Here is a 13,670-nt window from a genome sequence, read left to right on the forward strand (position 1 = left end):
ATCTTAAAATTAACTTAAACTTCGAAATTTTTAAATAAAAATTCAGATTTTAATTTCAAAGTTTTTATCTTATCTTATCTTTCTTCAAAATTCAAAAATCTTATCTTATCTTTTTCAAATTTAAACTTTAAGAACTCAAATTTCAAATTTCAAAATCCAAAATTCAAATTTCAAATTTTAAAATTAAATCTTTTTCAAAATCAAATTTCAAATCTTATCTTTTTAAAATCTTTTTCAAATCTTTTCAATTTCTTGTCTTATCTTTTCTACTTTCAAATTTTAATTTCAAATCTTTTCTAATTAATATCTTATCTTCTCTCTCTTCTTTTTCAAAACTTCCTAACTAACTCTTCTCTCCCTCAATTTTTGAAAACTCCTTCTTCTTCTTTCTCTTCTATTTTCGAAAAATCAATAACTAATTTTCAATTTTTTTAAATTATTAACCTTATTTTTGAATTTATTTATTAAATAAAATAAAAATAAAAATATTTTAATTCTTATTTTTTTTTTCATTTTCTAATTCTTCTCATCTCTATTTATATTATTTGAATTACTCTCCCTCTCTCATCTTCCATCTTCACTTTTCTATCTTCTTCTTTCTTCACATCTCACTGGGAGTCTTCTATACTTAAATTAGACATAGAAGCTTCTTTTCTTTCTTTTATTCTTTTCTTGTTTCTGACCAAGAATAGAGATAATGAACCCCTCTTTGATCTTGATCCTGAACCTAAAAGGACTATGAAGAAAAGCTTACAACAAGCTAGAGCACAACACTCCAGAAGAAATCTTTCAGAAAATTTTGAACAAGAAATTGGAGACATGGCCGAACCTGAAGGTGATGCCAGAAAGGTTCTTGGTGACTTCACCATGCCTACCTCTGACTTTTATGGCAGAAGTATCTCTGTACCTTCCATTGGAGCTAACATTTTTGAGCTTAAGCCTTAGTTAGTCTCTCTTCTGCAGCAGAAATAGACTTCTAATGGAAGATCCACATCAGTTTTTAGCTGAGCTCTTGCAGATCTGTGATACTGTAAAGACTAATGGAGTAAATCTTGAAGTCTACAAGCTTATGCTCTTTCCGTTTGTTGTAAGAGACAGAGCTAAGATATGGTTGGATTCCCAACCAAAAGAGAGCTTAGATTCTTGGGAAAAGCTAGTTAATGCTTTTCTGGCTAAATTCTCTCTCCCTCAAAGAATGAGCAAAATTAGAGTGGAAGTTCAAACTTTCAAACAAAGAGAAGGTAAATCCCTCTATGAAGCTTGGGAAAGATACAAGCAACTAATCAAGAGGTGTCCTCCTGACATGCTCTCAGAATGTTCTATCATAGGCATGTTCTATGATGGTCTATCTGAGATGTCCAAAATTTCATTGGACAGCTCTGCAGGTAGATCACTCTATTTGAAAAAAATACCTGCAGAAGCTAGACAACTCATTGAGATGGTTGTAAACAACCAATTCATGTACACTTCTGAAAGAAATTCTGTAAACCATGGGATCTCTCAGAAGAAAGGAGTTCTTGAAATTGATACTCTGAATACCATATTGGCTCAGAACAAGATCTTGACCCAACAGGTCAGTATGATCTCTTAGCATTTAACTGGAATGCAAACTGTAGCTGGTAGTACTCAGGAAGCTTCTTCTGAAGTAGAAGCTTATGATCCTGATCAACCCACCATGGAGGAGGTGAATTACATGGGAGAACCCTATAGAAACACCTACAAGCCTTCATAGAGGAATTATCCTAACCTTTCATGGAAGGATCAACAGAAGCCTCAGCGAGGCTTCAACAATAGTCAAGGGGGAAGGAACCAGAATAGGTTCAACAACAGACCACCATTCCCATCTTCTCAAGGGAATATAGAAACCTTTAAGCAAAGCCTTTCTGACTTAGTAACTCTGGTTTCCAGCCTCTCTAAGACCACTCATAGTTTCATTAATGAAACAAGGTCCTCCATTAGAAACTTGGAGGTACAAGTTGGTCAACTGAGCAAGAGGATCCCTGAAACTCCTCCTGACACTCTTCCCAGTAACACTGAGGTAAACCTAAGAGAAGAGTGCAAGGCCATCACCTCTGAGGTTGAGGCTAAATCTGGAGAAATTAGGAAGGCATTGAATGCCAGTGAAGAATATTTCACTGGGCATTCAACGCCAACAATGGCAGCAAGCCTGGCGCTCAACGCCAGTGAGGAGCCCCTCACTGGGCATTCAATGCCCATCCTGGTAGCAGATCTGGCATTGAACGCCAGCCAGGGAGCACTGGCTGGGCGTTCAACGCCCAAACATGCAGGAACTCTGGCGCTGAACTCCAGTGAGGAACCCTTCACTAGGCGTTTAACGCCCAACCAGGCAGGCATTCTGGCGCTGAATGCCAGTAAGGAACCCTTCACTGGGCGTTCAACGCCCACACAGCCAGGGAAGCTGGCGTTGAATGCCAGCAAGGACATCCCTGCTGGGTGTTCAATGCCTCAAAGGATAGAGGAACTGGCGTTTAATGCCAGTAAGGGTGCACAGCATGGGCGTTCAACGCCTAAAGAGCTAACAGAGTTGGCGTTGAACGCCAGCAAAAGCACACCTTCAGAGTGCTCATTACCCACTCAAGAAACCTTTATCCTAGAACCAAAGGAAGTCAATGCTCATATAAAAATTATAGAGGTTCCTTTGCATGCACTTCTGCAGTGCATGAGTTCTGATAAATACTCATCCTCTGATGAGGATAAAGACACTAGGGAAGAGCAAGTTGCTTGGTACCTAGGAGCTCTTATGAAGTTGAATGCAAAGTTATTTGGTACAAAGCCTCTGGAGGAAGAACCTCTGTTGCTTTCCAAAGAACTCCATGCTTTGGTTCAGCAGAAGCTACCTCAGAAGCTTCCACATCCTGGACACTTCCTGATTCCTTGTACCATTGGCACCATGACCTTTGAGAAGGCTTTGTGTGACCTAGGATCAGAATAAACCTCATGCCACTCTCTGTAATGGAGAAGCTGGGAATCCTTGAGGTACAAGCTACAAATATCTTATTAGAGATGGCAAACAAGACAATGAAGAAGCCATATGGCTTAGGAGAGGATGTCTTGGTAAAAGTTGAAAACCACTACATCCCTGCAAACTTCATAGTCTTGGATATTGGAGAGGATGAGGATGACTCTGTCATCCTTGGAAGACCTTTCGTAGCCACTGCCAATGCTATCATTAATGTGGCTAAGGGAGAACTGACCCTACAACTAGGGGAGGATCACATCTTGTTCAAAATGCCTTATCCCAATTCTCCTTCTAAAAGAGAGATAACTATGCAACACCTAGTGTTCCAACCCTCTCTTTCTGTACAAAGCTTTGTAGAACCCCCAAACATCAATTCTAAGTTTGGTGTTGGGCAGCCATCAATAAGCTCTAAGCACAAAGGTACTAGGAAGAAAGTATCTAAAGGCTGGAGGGACAAGAAAGTCCCAACTGAAGGCCTCTCACTTGGTATGAGAGTTGTCTTCACTAAGAAACCAGTCTTACCACATACAGCGAGTCGTATTCTGTCTCTAAAGCATGTGGAGCTCATTCATGAGAAGACAGGAAGAAAGTTCACTGTAAGGGGCGAAACTCTGAGCCCATACTCACCTCCATAAGGAGCTAACTGTCAAGCTAATGATGTTAAAGAAGCACTTGTTGGGAGGCAACCCAACCTTAATTAATTATTTTTATTATTTCCTTTCATTTTGCTTTACTTATTTTTAGGGTCATGATCATATGCAGTAGTTAGAACAAAGACAGAGTTGATTAGTAGTGAAAACAGAACACTCTGGATGGAGTGTTATTAAAAGTTGAACGGCGCCAGGGAGCAGACCCTAGGCGTTCGAAACGCCAGTGCAGAGAGCAGGGAATTTGGAATTTCCTAGCCTCTCACGACCCGTGGGTCCCACAGCATGTTCACCTACCCCACTTATCCCCACTTACTTTTACATTTCTCCATACACACTTCCCTATAAACCCTAGCCCAATCACATCCATATCACTTTTCCAAAACCATCATAACTCCCACCAACCCCCACCCAATTCAAAATCAAATTTTCCACCCAAAACCCAACCCATGGCCAAACCTATCCTAAACCCATTCCTATAAATAATCCTCTTCATAACCCTTCATACACACACCTCTTATATACACTCATAAGCCCCACTGGTCGAGCCCTCTCGCTCCGTCTATCTTCTTCTATTTTCTTCTTCTTCTACTCTATTCTTCTCTTTTCTTTATTTTTGCTCGAGGATGAGCAAAATTTTAAGTTTGGTGTTGGAAAAGCCTAGATTTTTTTTCCATTACCATTCATGGCACCCAAGTTTGGAGAACCCTCTAAAAAGAGGAAAGAAAAGGCAGTAGCTGCCTCCTATAAATCTTGGAAGATGGAGAGATTCATCACCAAAGCTCATCAAGACCACTTCTATGAAGTAGTGGCAAAGAAGAAAGTGATCCCTGAGGTCCCTTTCAAGCTCAAGAAGAATGAGTATCCGAAAATCCGAAGAGAGATCCGGAGAAGAGGTTGGGAAGTCCTAACCAATCCCATTCAAGATGTTAGGATTCTAATGGTTCAAGAGTTCTATGCTAATGCATGGGTTACTAAAACCCAAGACACTAGTGTGAACCCAAATTCAAGGAATTGGATCACCATGGTCTGAGGGAGAATCTTAGATTTCAGCCCAGAAAGTGTGAGGTTAGCGTTCAACTTGCCTCTAATACAAGGAGACCCACATCCTTACACTAGAAGAGTCAACTTTGATTAAAGATTGGATCAAGTGCTCTCAGACATCTGTGTGGAAGGAGCACAGTGGAAAAGTAATTTCCAAGGCAAGCCCATTCAACTAAGAAGGCTTGACCTCAAGCCCAAAGCTAGAGGATGGTTAGAATTCATCTAATGTTCCATCATCCCTACTATCAATCGATCAGAAGTGACCATTGACAGAGCCATCATGATCCATTGCATCATGATTGGAAGTGAGGTAGAGGTACATGAGGTGATTCCTCAAGAGATGTACAAGATAGCTAAGAAGCCTTCCACAAATGCAAGGTTGGCATTCCCACTCCTCATCTGTCATCTATACAATTCAGTTAGAATTGTTATAGAAGGAGATATCTCTATTGGGGAGGACAAGCCCATCACTAAGAAGAGGATGGAGCAAACTAGAAAGCATGCACAAGAGCCTGTGTAGCCACCTCAGCATGAGATCCCTGAGATGCCTCAAGGGATGTATTTTCCTCCTCAAAGCTATTGGGATCAATGGCAGACTTCTCTTGGATAACTAAGCACTAACATGGAGCAATTGAGGGTGGAGCATCAAGAGCATTCCACCACCTCAATAAAATAAGAGAAGATCAAAGAGCTATAAGGGAAGAATAAAGAGCTACGAGAGAAGAACAACAAAGGCAAAGGAGTGACATTGAAGAGATCAAGCACCACATTGGATCCTCAAGGAGGAGCACTTGCTGCCACCATTAAAGGTAGATTCGTTCTCTTTTACCTCCTTTCCCTTTTATTTTTTCTTTTCTGTTATGTTGTTTTATCTGTTCTCTTGTTCTTGTGGCAAGATCATTTGCATTGATGTCTTAAAGTTGTAAAATATTCCATATATCTCTCACCTTGCTTAAAAGAAAAATTTTATTTGAAAAGAATTGAGAGATACATGAATTTCAAGTTTAGAATAAGAATAGTTCATTTCTTTTGATGTGGTGGCATTACTTTTGCTTTCTGAATGTATGAATAAACAGTGCATATTTGAAGTTGGAATTTTAGAATGTTGGCTCTTGAAAGAATAAGGAAAAAGGAAAAGTATTATTGGTAATCTGAAAAATCTAAAAATTGATTCTTGAAGCAAGAAAAAGCAGCAAAAACAAAAAGAAAAAAATTTTTATTGCATGCGAAAAAGAAAAAAATGGCGAAAAAAATAATAAATAAAAAGAGAAAGATCCATTACTGCCTAAAAATGTAGGAAAAGGAGAGCAGATTGAAAAAGTCAGTAACCCTTTAAACCAAAAGGCAAGGGTAAAAAGGATCCAAGGCTTTGAGCATTAATGGATAGGAGGGCCTAAAGGAATAAAATCCTGACCTAAAGGAATAAAATCCACGTGCTTGTGGCGTGAAGGTGTCAAGTGAAAAGCTTGAGACTGAGCGGTTAAAGTCGTGATCCAAAGCAAAAAGAGTGTGCTTAAGAACTCTGGACACCTTGACGAACTGATTTCTGCTAGTAAAGAATTTAATAGAAATAATCACGTTGTAAGTATAGTTTATAAACCAACAGAGAATCCTTTCGTACAAAAATTTGGTTGTCACAAGTAACAAAATCCAATAAAATTTATAACCGAAGTATTTAAACCTCGGGTCGTCTCTCAAGGAATTGCAGGGAAGTATGATTTATTATTGGTTATGGAAAAAGGTATATTTTTGGGTTTTTGAAATAGGAAACAAGGAGAATAAATTAGCAATAAAGTAAATTAATTATCATGAAAACCATTGCAAGGTATAAGAACTGGAAATCCCATCCTAGTTATTCTTATCAGGTGTGATGAGAATTGGTTATTGCTCCCACTTAGTTAACCCTTACTAAATAAAGGAAAGTCAAGTGGACTAATCAATTTGATTCCACAAGTCCTAGTAAACTCCTATGGAAAGACTAGCTTTAGAGGGATCCAAATCAACCAGCAAGAATTCCAATTTTCAATCAACAGTTGAGTTTGACAACTCAAGTGTCACCAATTACTCAACCAAAGCAAAGGGAGAAAAATCTAAATTATTTATATCATAAATAGAAGAAAGCAATCATAAATCTAAAATACCTCAAATTTAAATAAAGAAATCAATTCTAACATGGAGTTCATAAGCTAAATTGAAAAGATAAATAACAATTAAAGTAATAGAATAAATAAAAGTAGAAAATAAATTAAAGGAACATTGAACCTGGAATGAAGAGAAGTAGCATAATCATAGTAGAAATCCTAAATCCTAATCCTAAATCCTAAGAGAGAAGAGAGAGCCTCTCTCTCTCTAAAACTACATCTAAAACCTAAAATTGTATATATGAGAAGTTGTATGAATTGTTCTTCAATGAATAGATGGATTCCCCCACTTTATAGCCTATAATCTATTTTTTCTAGGCCAAAAACTGGGTCAAAAATAGCTCAGAAATTGCCCCCAGTGACTTCTGGTACGTACAGGTCGCTGCAAAGTCACGCGGAAGCGTCGTCCACGCGTTAGCGTGGATTGGGTTTTTGCCAGGCCACGCGTCCGCGTGATCCATGCGTGCGCATCTTATGGATTTGTGGAAGCTATGGCAAATTATATATCATTGCGAGGCCCCAGATGTTAGCTTTCTAACACAACTGGAACCGCGTCATTTGGACCTCTGTAGCTCAAGTTATGGTCGATTTAGTACCAAGAGGTCAAGCTGGACAATTTTAGCAGTTCCTTCAGTTTCTTGTATTCCTTCCACTTTTGCATGCTTCCTTTCCACCCTCTAAGCCATTCCTGTCCTGTAAACCCTGAAATCACTTAACGCACATATCACGGCATCGAATGGTAATAGGAGAGGATTAATATTAGCAAATATAAGGCCAAAGAAGCATGTTTTCAATCATAGCACCAAATCAGGAAGGAAAACGTAAAACATGCGAATTGTATGAATAAGTGTGAGAATAATGGATAAAATTCACTAGATTAAGCACAGGATAAACCCTAAAAATAGGATTTATCAACCTCCCCACACTTAAACATTAGCATGTCCTCATGCTAAGCTCAAGAGAAGCTATAAAGGAGTGAAGAGGAATGGTAAAATGTATGAAATGCAGCCTATCTATATGAATGCAAGTAAATTCTAAGATGTTTATACCTACTTGGTTAAAAGTAAATAAGCTATTCAAGACAGACATAAATCAGATTTCACTAATTCAAATTATACAATAAAAGACAAGTAAACTTGTAAGAAGATAGCTCATGAAAGTAGGGAACATAGAATCAAGCATTGAACCCTCACTGGTAGTGTATATGCACTCTACTCTCTCAAGTGTCTAGGGTCAATCATTCTACTCTTCTCTAGTCATGCTTTCTAAAACTTTTTTCTTCATCTAACCAATCAACAAATATCTAGTATATCAATGCAAACATCATGAGGTTTTTTCAAGGTTGTAATGGGGCTAAGGTAAGGGTAAGGATATATGTATGGTCAAGTGAGCTAAAATATGAATCTTTGACTAACCAAAGTTCTCACCTAACATACACATACTCTATGTAATTCTAAATTCATTCCTAGCTACCCATAATTCCCACTTTTGTATCACATACTCATGTACCAAATTTTTTTTTAATTTTTTTTATCACATATGCATTGATCCTTTTAACTTAACTTTGCATTGGGGTAATTTTGTCCCCTTATTTATTTACTTATTTCTTGAATATTTTTAGATTTTTTTATTTTTTATTTTTTATTTTTAAATAGAAAAATAAACATAACTTATCAATGCACGTGGATTTTTTAATTTTTCTTAATTTTTCTGGTCTCACATAAGTAGGTACCCAAATTCCCAATATTTTATCAAAGTAAAAACATAACACATTCCCTTATTAACCCATGTTTCCATATTTTCCCCACACTTAGTTGATACACAATCTCTATCTTAAGCTAACCAAAGATTTAATTGGGGTGATTACTTATTTTTCCGCTTAAGGCTAGTGATGTGGTAAAATATAGAACAAATGGGGATTAAAAGGCTCAAAGTGGCTAACAAAGGTAATTGAAAGGGTAGACTATTTGGGATAAGTGAGCAAAAACAAGTAATGACCTCAATCATATGCAAGCATGTAAATACACTAAATAGTGGACATATAGATTGAAACAAAGTAAAGATTGCAATCATAGAGAAGAGAACACACAAGAATAAAAATTTATGGTTAAATAATGTAACCATATAAATAAGCTCAAAATCTCACAGGTTGTGTGTTCTTAGCTATAACTCATGTTCCAAATTACAATCTTCAAACAAGTTTAACACAAATTTTAAATTTAAATTAGTGAAATACCATAAAAAGGGTCATGAAAAAGAAAATATTACTTCAACCAAGTAGTAACTAAATGCATAAAATCAAACAATTATGCAATTAAACATGCAAATGCAATAATGAAGTAACAAAGAAAATAAACCATTGGTGTTGAAATAGGAAATAACTAACCCACGGAAGTCGGTATCGACCTCCCCACACTTAAAGATTGCACCGTCCTCAGTGCATGCTAAGATGTGCAAGTGGACGGGTTGTTACAACTGATGCTTTTCCCTAAAGATTATGCAGATGGACTTGTCTTTTGCCCCATGTAAAAGTTTTCTGTTTCCCTTCCTCGGTGGCCATCCTGAAAGAAGAGGAAAAAGAAGAAAAGTAACCCAGAGATAAAGATAGAAAACTAATAGAATATGGGCGGGTTGATGCCAAATAATGAGATTCTCAATTACATGGTAGCTACAACATGCAAGTGAGAAAACAATAGAAGCACATGGCATACCAGTGGTGCAAAATTTGCAACAAAGGGGAGGAGTGTGGGTAATGAGAGATAGTATAAGTTCATATCAATGCAAGTGGAGTACAAGTATCATAAAAGATTAGCATTGATTTAAATAATATTACCCAATCAGAGTAAAATAAGTCATGAAGCACCAGGATAATTCAAGAGAAGATGCAACAGTTAAATAAGAAAATTTAACACTAATGGAAAAATAATAAAGTTAGAAAAGAAAATAAAAATATGCACAAAATTAAAATGCAACGAATGAAAGTATGCAAATAAATTAAATAAAATAGAATGGAAGTGAAGAGGGATGAGAAGTTAAAGAGATGAAGAAGAAGTGAGTAAGAAAGAAAGAAGAAAGAAGAAAAGATAGAAGAAATTAGGATTAGAAAAGAAAAGATAAGATAATTGGCGCTGATCTGGATAAGTTGTGCGACGCAGGCGACGCAGACGTGTGGATCACGTGTTCGCGTGATTGGCGATAATTGCAAGTGATGCGGACGCGTGGATCACGCGTACGCGTGACTTGATTTGGGCTAGTGGCACGATAGCAGCCTCGCGTTCGCATGACTTTCTGTTTCGTTTGTATTTTGCCAAAATTTTGGGTGACGCGTGCGCGTGGGTCACGCGATCACGTGAATGGCCATATTTTAAAAACGACGCGGACGCGTGGGGTACGAGTTTGCGTGGTAGGGCTTGTGCTTCTAGCATCATTCTAGCCTAGCTCCATCATAACTCTCTGCCATACACCTCTTTACGTCGATTTTGCAGGGCCACGCGGTCGCGTGGGTGACGCGGTCGCATGGGAGGCTCTTTTTCAGAACGACACGGACGCGTCATTGACGCGGTCGTGTGGGCATATTTGTGCCTAAGGCACGCCTCCAGCCATGCTCTCGCGTGACTCTCTGCTTCTTTTCTTCCTAGTTTTTAATGCATATGACGCGGACGCGTCATCGACGCTTGCACGTCGCGTGCTTTTTTTTATGCAATATGTAGATGTAAATGCAGAATGCAGGTGAATATGCAGAAATTATGAATGAACACTAGTAAAAATAAAATAAAATAAGATTAAGAATAAAAAACGATTATACCATGGTGGGTTGTCTCCCACCTAGCACTTTTAGTTAAAGTCCTTAAGTTGGACATTTGGTGAGCTCCTTGTCATGGACTCATGGTGGCTTGTGCTTGAACTCATCCAGAAATCTCCACCAATGTTTGTACTTCCAGTAACCTCCGGGGTCCCAAATTAGACTCATAAAGTCTTCAAGCAAGTTGAAGCAAGTGACAAGGCCCCAAGAGTGTTGATTGCTAGAATGAATTCCGGGGTCCCAAACCTTGCTTTTGCACCCGTCTTTGTGTTGATCATCATTGTTTCAACCGGGTGGTAAGTAATCTGAATTCTCACTGAGATACCCAAACAGCTTCCTAGACCCATTCAATTGAGAGTTATACCAACCTTTGTACTTCAATTTGGAGCATACAACCATATTGAACCTTGCATGACAATTCCTATTACTAACCATCTCCCGCTTGCTCTTATAGCCACAAAGAGCTCTAAGTTGCCTATCCGTCTCAAGCAAAGCATATTCAAGTGAGCTAATTAAGCTTAGAGATGAGAGATTTACCCACTTGAATGAAGGGATGGATGGTGATGCGTGATGACAAGTCATCTAAGCCTAGTTTCACTAGCCTTTTTCTTTTGTTTTCAATTGAATTATGCACTTTCTTGAGCCATAAGCAAGCCAATTGGGTAGATTTTCATGCTTCCTTCGATTTAATCAACCATAGATGAATTAATGCAATTTCATGAGGTTTTATGCTATAATTGTCACATATTATGAAAGAATGAATATCTCATGATTTTGAGCATAGCTTTGATGTGTTTGGTTGATTAATGATAGGTGAAGAAAGCTTGGAGAAAGGTTGAAGCAAGAAGGAATGGCTAGGAGGAAGAGAGGACAAAACGTTTGAGCAAAAGTTTGCCTCAAACTTTAGCTCAAATTTTTGGATTAATTGAAAACGAACCAGGGAGCAAAAAGCTTGACCAAAAGTTTGCCTCAAACTTTTGGGCAAACTTTTGGGCAAAAAGCTGGAGCAAAAGTTTGCCTCAAACTTTTGTGCAAACTTTTGGGCAAAAATCTTGAGCAAAAGTTTGCCTCAAACTTTTGGGCAAACTTTTGGCATCACAAATCAACACCCTGGAGAGCAAAAGTTTGCGCCAACGTTTGCCTCAAACTTTTTGGCAAACGTTGGCGCATGAACAACACACCCTGGAGAGCAAAAGTTTGCGCCAACGTTTGCCTCAAACTTTTTGGCAAACATTGGCGCCATGAGTGTGCAAGGGGAGGCCAACGTTTGAGCAAAAGTTTGACCCCAAACTTTTGCCCAAACGTTGGTATCAGCAAAATGGGGTGGCTGATGTGAAAAGTTTGAGTAAAAGTTTGCCTCAAACTTTTACTCAAGCTTTCATGATTCCAAACCCGGTTCAATTCGGTTCTTCTCCAAACTCCAAGAGCAATCAACCAAGGCCTCTATCAACCCAATTCCATCAAGAGCAAAGGCCCAATTGAAGGCTTGAAGACCATTTGAAGAAAGTGTATAAATAGCATAGGATTTAAGTTTTCGGGGAGCTTTCCTTTTAGTTTTCATAGAGAGTTTTCGGAGAGCTTTTGGTGTGGAGTGAATTTTAATTTCTAAGTCTCGGGGAAGGAGAATTGAATTCCCTTCCTCTTAGTTTTCTTCCTTTCAATTTTAATTACAATTGTCGTGGATCTTGGGTTGGAGAATTGAAGGAATTCTGTTTCAATCTCATCCTAAGATCTCTCTGTTTCATTTTACTACATAATTGAATTTCCATTTGGTTAATTGCTTCTGTCTTCTACTTTCTCTGCAATTTACAATTCTTCGTTTCCTTTGCAATTGTTCTTGTTGGATCTAGGAAGGCATTGAGATCTAAACTCAGTTATCTAGTCTCTTGGGTCCTGAGATCTGAAGTTGCATTTTAAATTCTCTGTTTACTGCTTTCAAGCTCATTTACATTTCTGTTTTAAGATCCGGTTCAATTCAAGTCATCCTTTACTTCTCTGCTTGTTGCAATTTTACTTTTTCTTGTTTAATTTCTGCAAATCCAATTCCCAATTCCCTTTACAATTCAAGCCATTTACATTTTTTGCACTTTAAGATTCTGCAATTTACATTTCTTGCGTTCTAAGTTTCTGCCATTTAATTTCTTGTTCTTTAAGATTCAGCACTTTAAATTTCAGTTCTCTTTAAATTCAATGCAATTTACCCATTCCCTTTACTTTTCATGCAATCTAAATTCTGCAAATCACAAATCACTCAACCAAATCTTGATTCGCTTGACTAAATCAACCACTAAACTAAAATTGCTCAATCCTTCAATCCCTGTGGGATCGACCTCACTCCCGTGAGTTATTATTACTTGATGCGACCCGGTGCACTTGCCGGTGAGTTTTGTGTCGGATCGTTTTCCGCACATCAAGTTTTTGGCGCCGTTGCCGGGGATTGATTAAATTGACAATGATTAAGTAAAGTGGAGATCTAGATCAAGCATTTTTTCTTTTCTGTCCTTTAATTTTCAATTAACCCACTAACTGTTTGAATTTTTGCTTAAGCTAACTAAAACTTCATTCTAGCAGTAGATTGAAGTGTCACTGGTTTGTGTGTTTCTTATGTTCTGCTTGTATGTCAGGTACAAGAAGAACCATACCCACCTTTCATGAACAAGACGAAAGAACTCTCAGGAGGTTAAGAAGAGCTGAAAGAGGGAAAAATATTGTTGGAGAAGAAGAATCAGAAGAAGAATTCCAAGATATGGAGGAACATTCAACCAATCCACCTGGTGGAGCAGACAACAACAATAACAACCCACCCCAGAGGAGAGTTTTGGCCTCCTATACCTTTGCAAATGCTAGACATTGTGGAAGCAGCATTCTCACCCCTAATGTCAATGCAAATAACTTTGAATTGAAGCCACAACTCATTACATTGGTCCAAAACAACTGCTCGTTTGGGGGAGGACCATTGGAGGATCCAAATCAGCATCTATCTACCTTCTTAAGGACTTGTGACACTGTCAAGTCCAATGGCGTGAATCCTGAAACTTACAAGCTTCTGCTGTTCC

Source organism: Arachis ipaensis, chromosome B8 (assembly GCF_059453495.1).
Source record: "Arachis ipaensis isolate K30076 ecotype BB chromosome B8, ASM5945349v1, whole genome shotgun sequence".
NCBI lineage: Eukaryota > Viridiplantae > Streptophyta > Magnoliopsida > Fabales > Fabaceae > Arachis > Arachis ipaensis.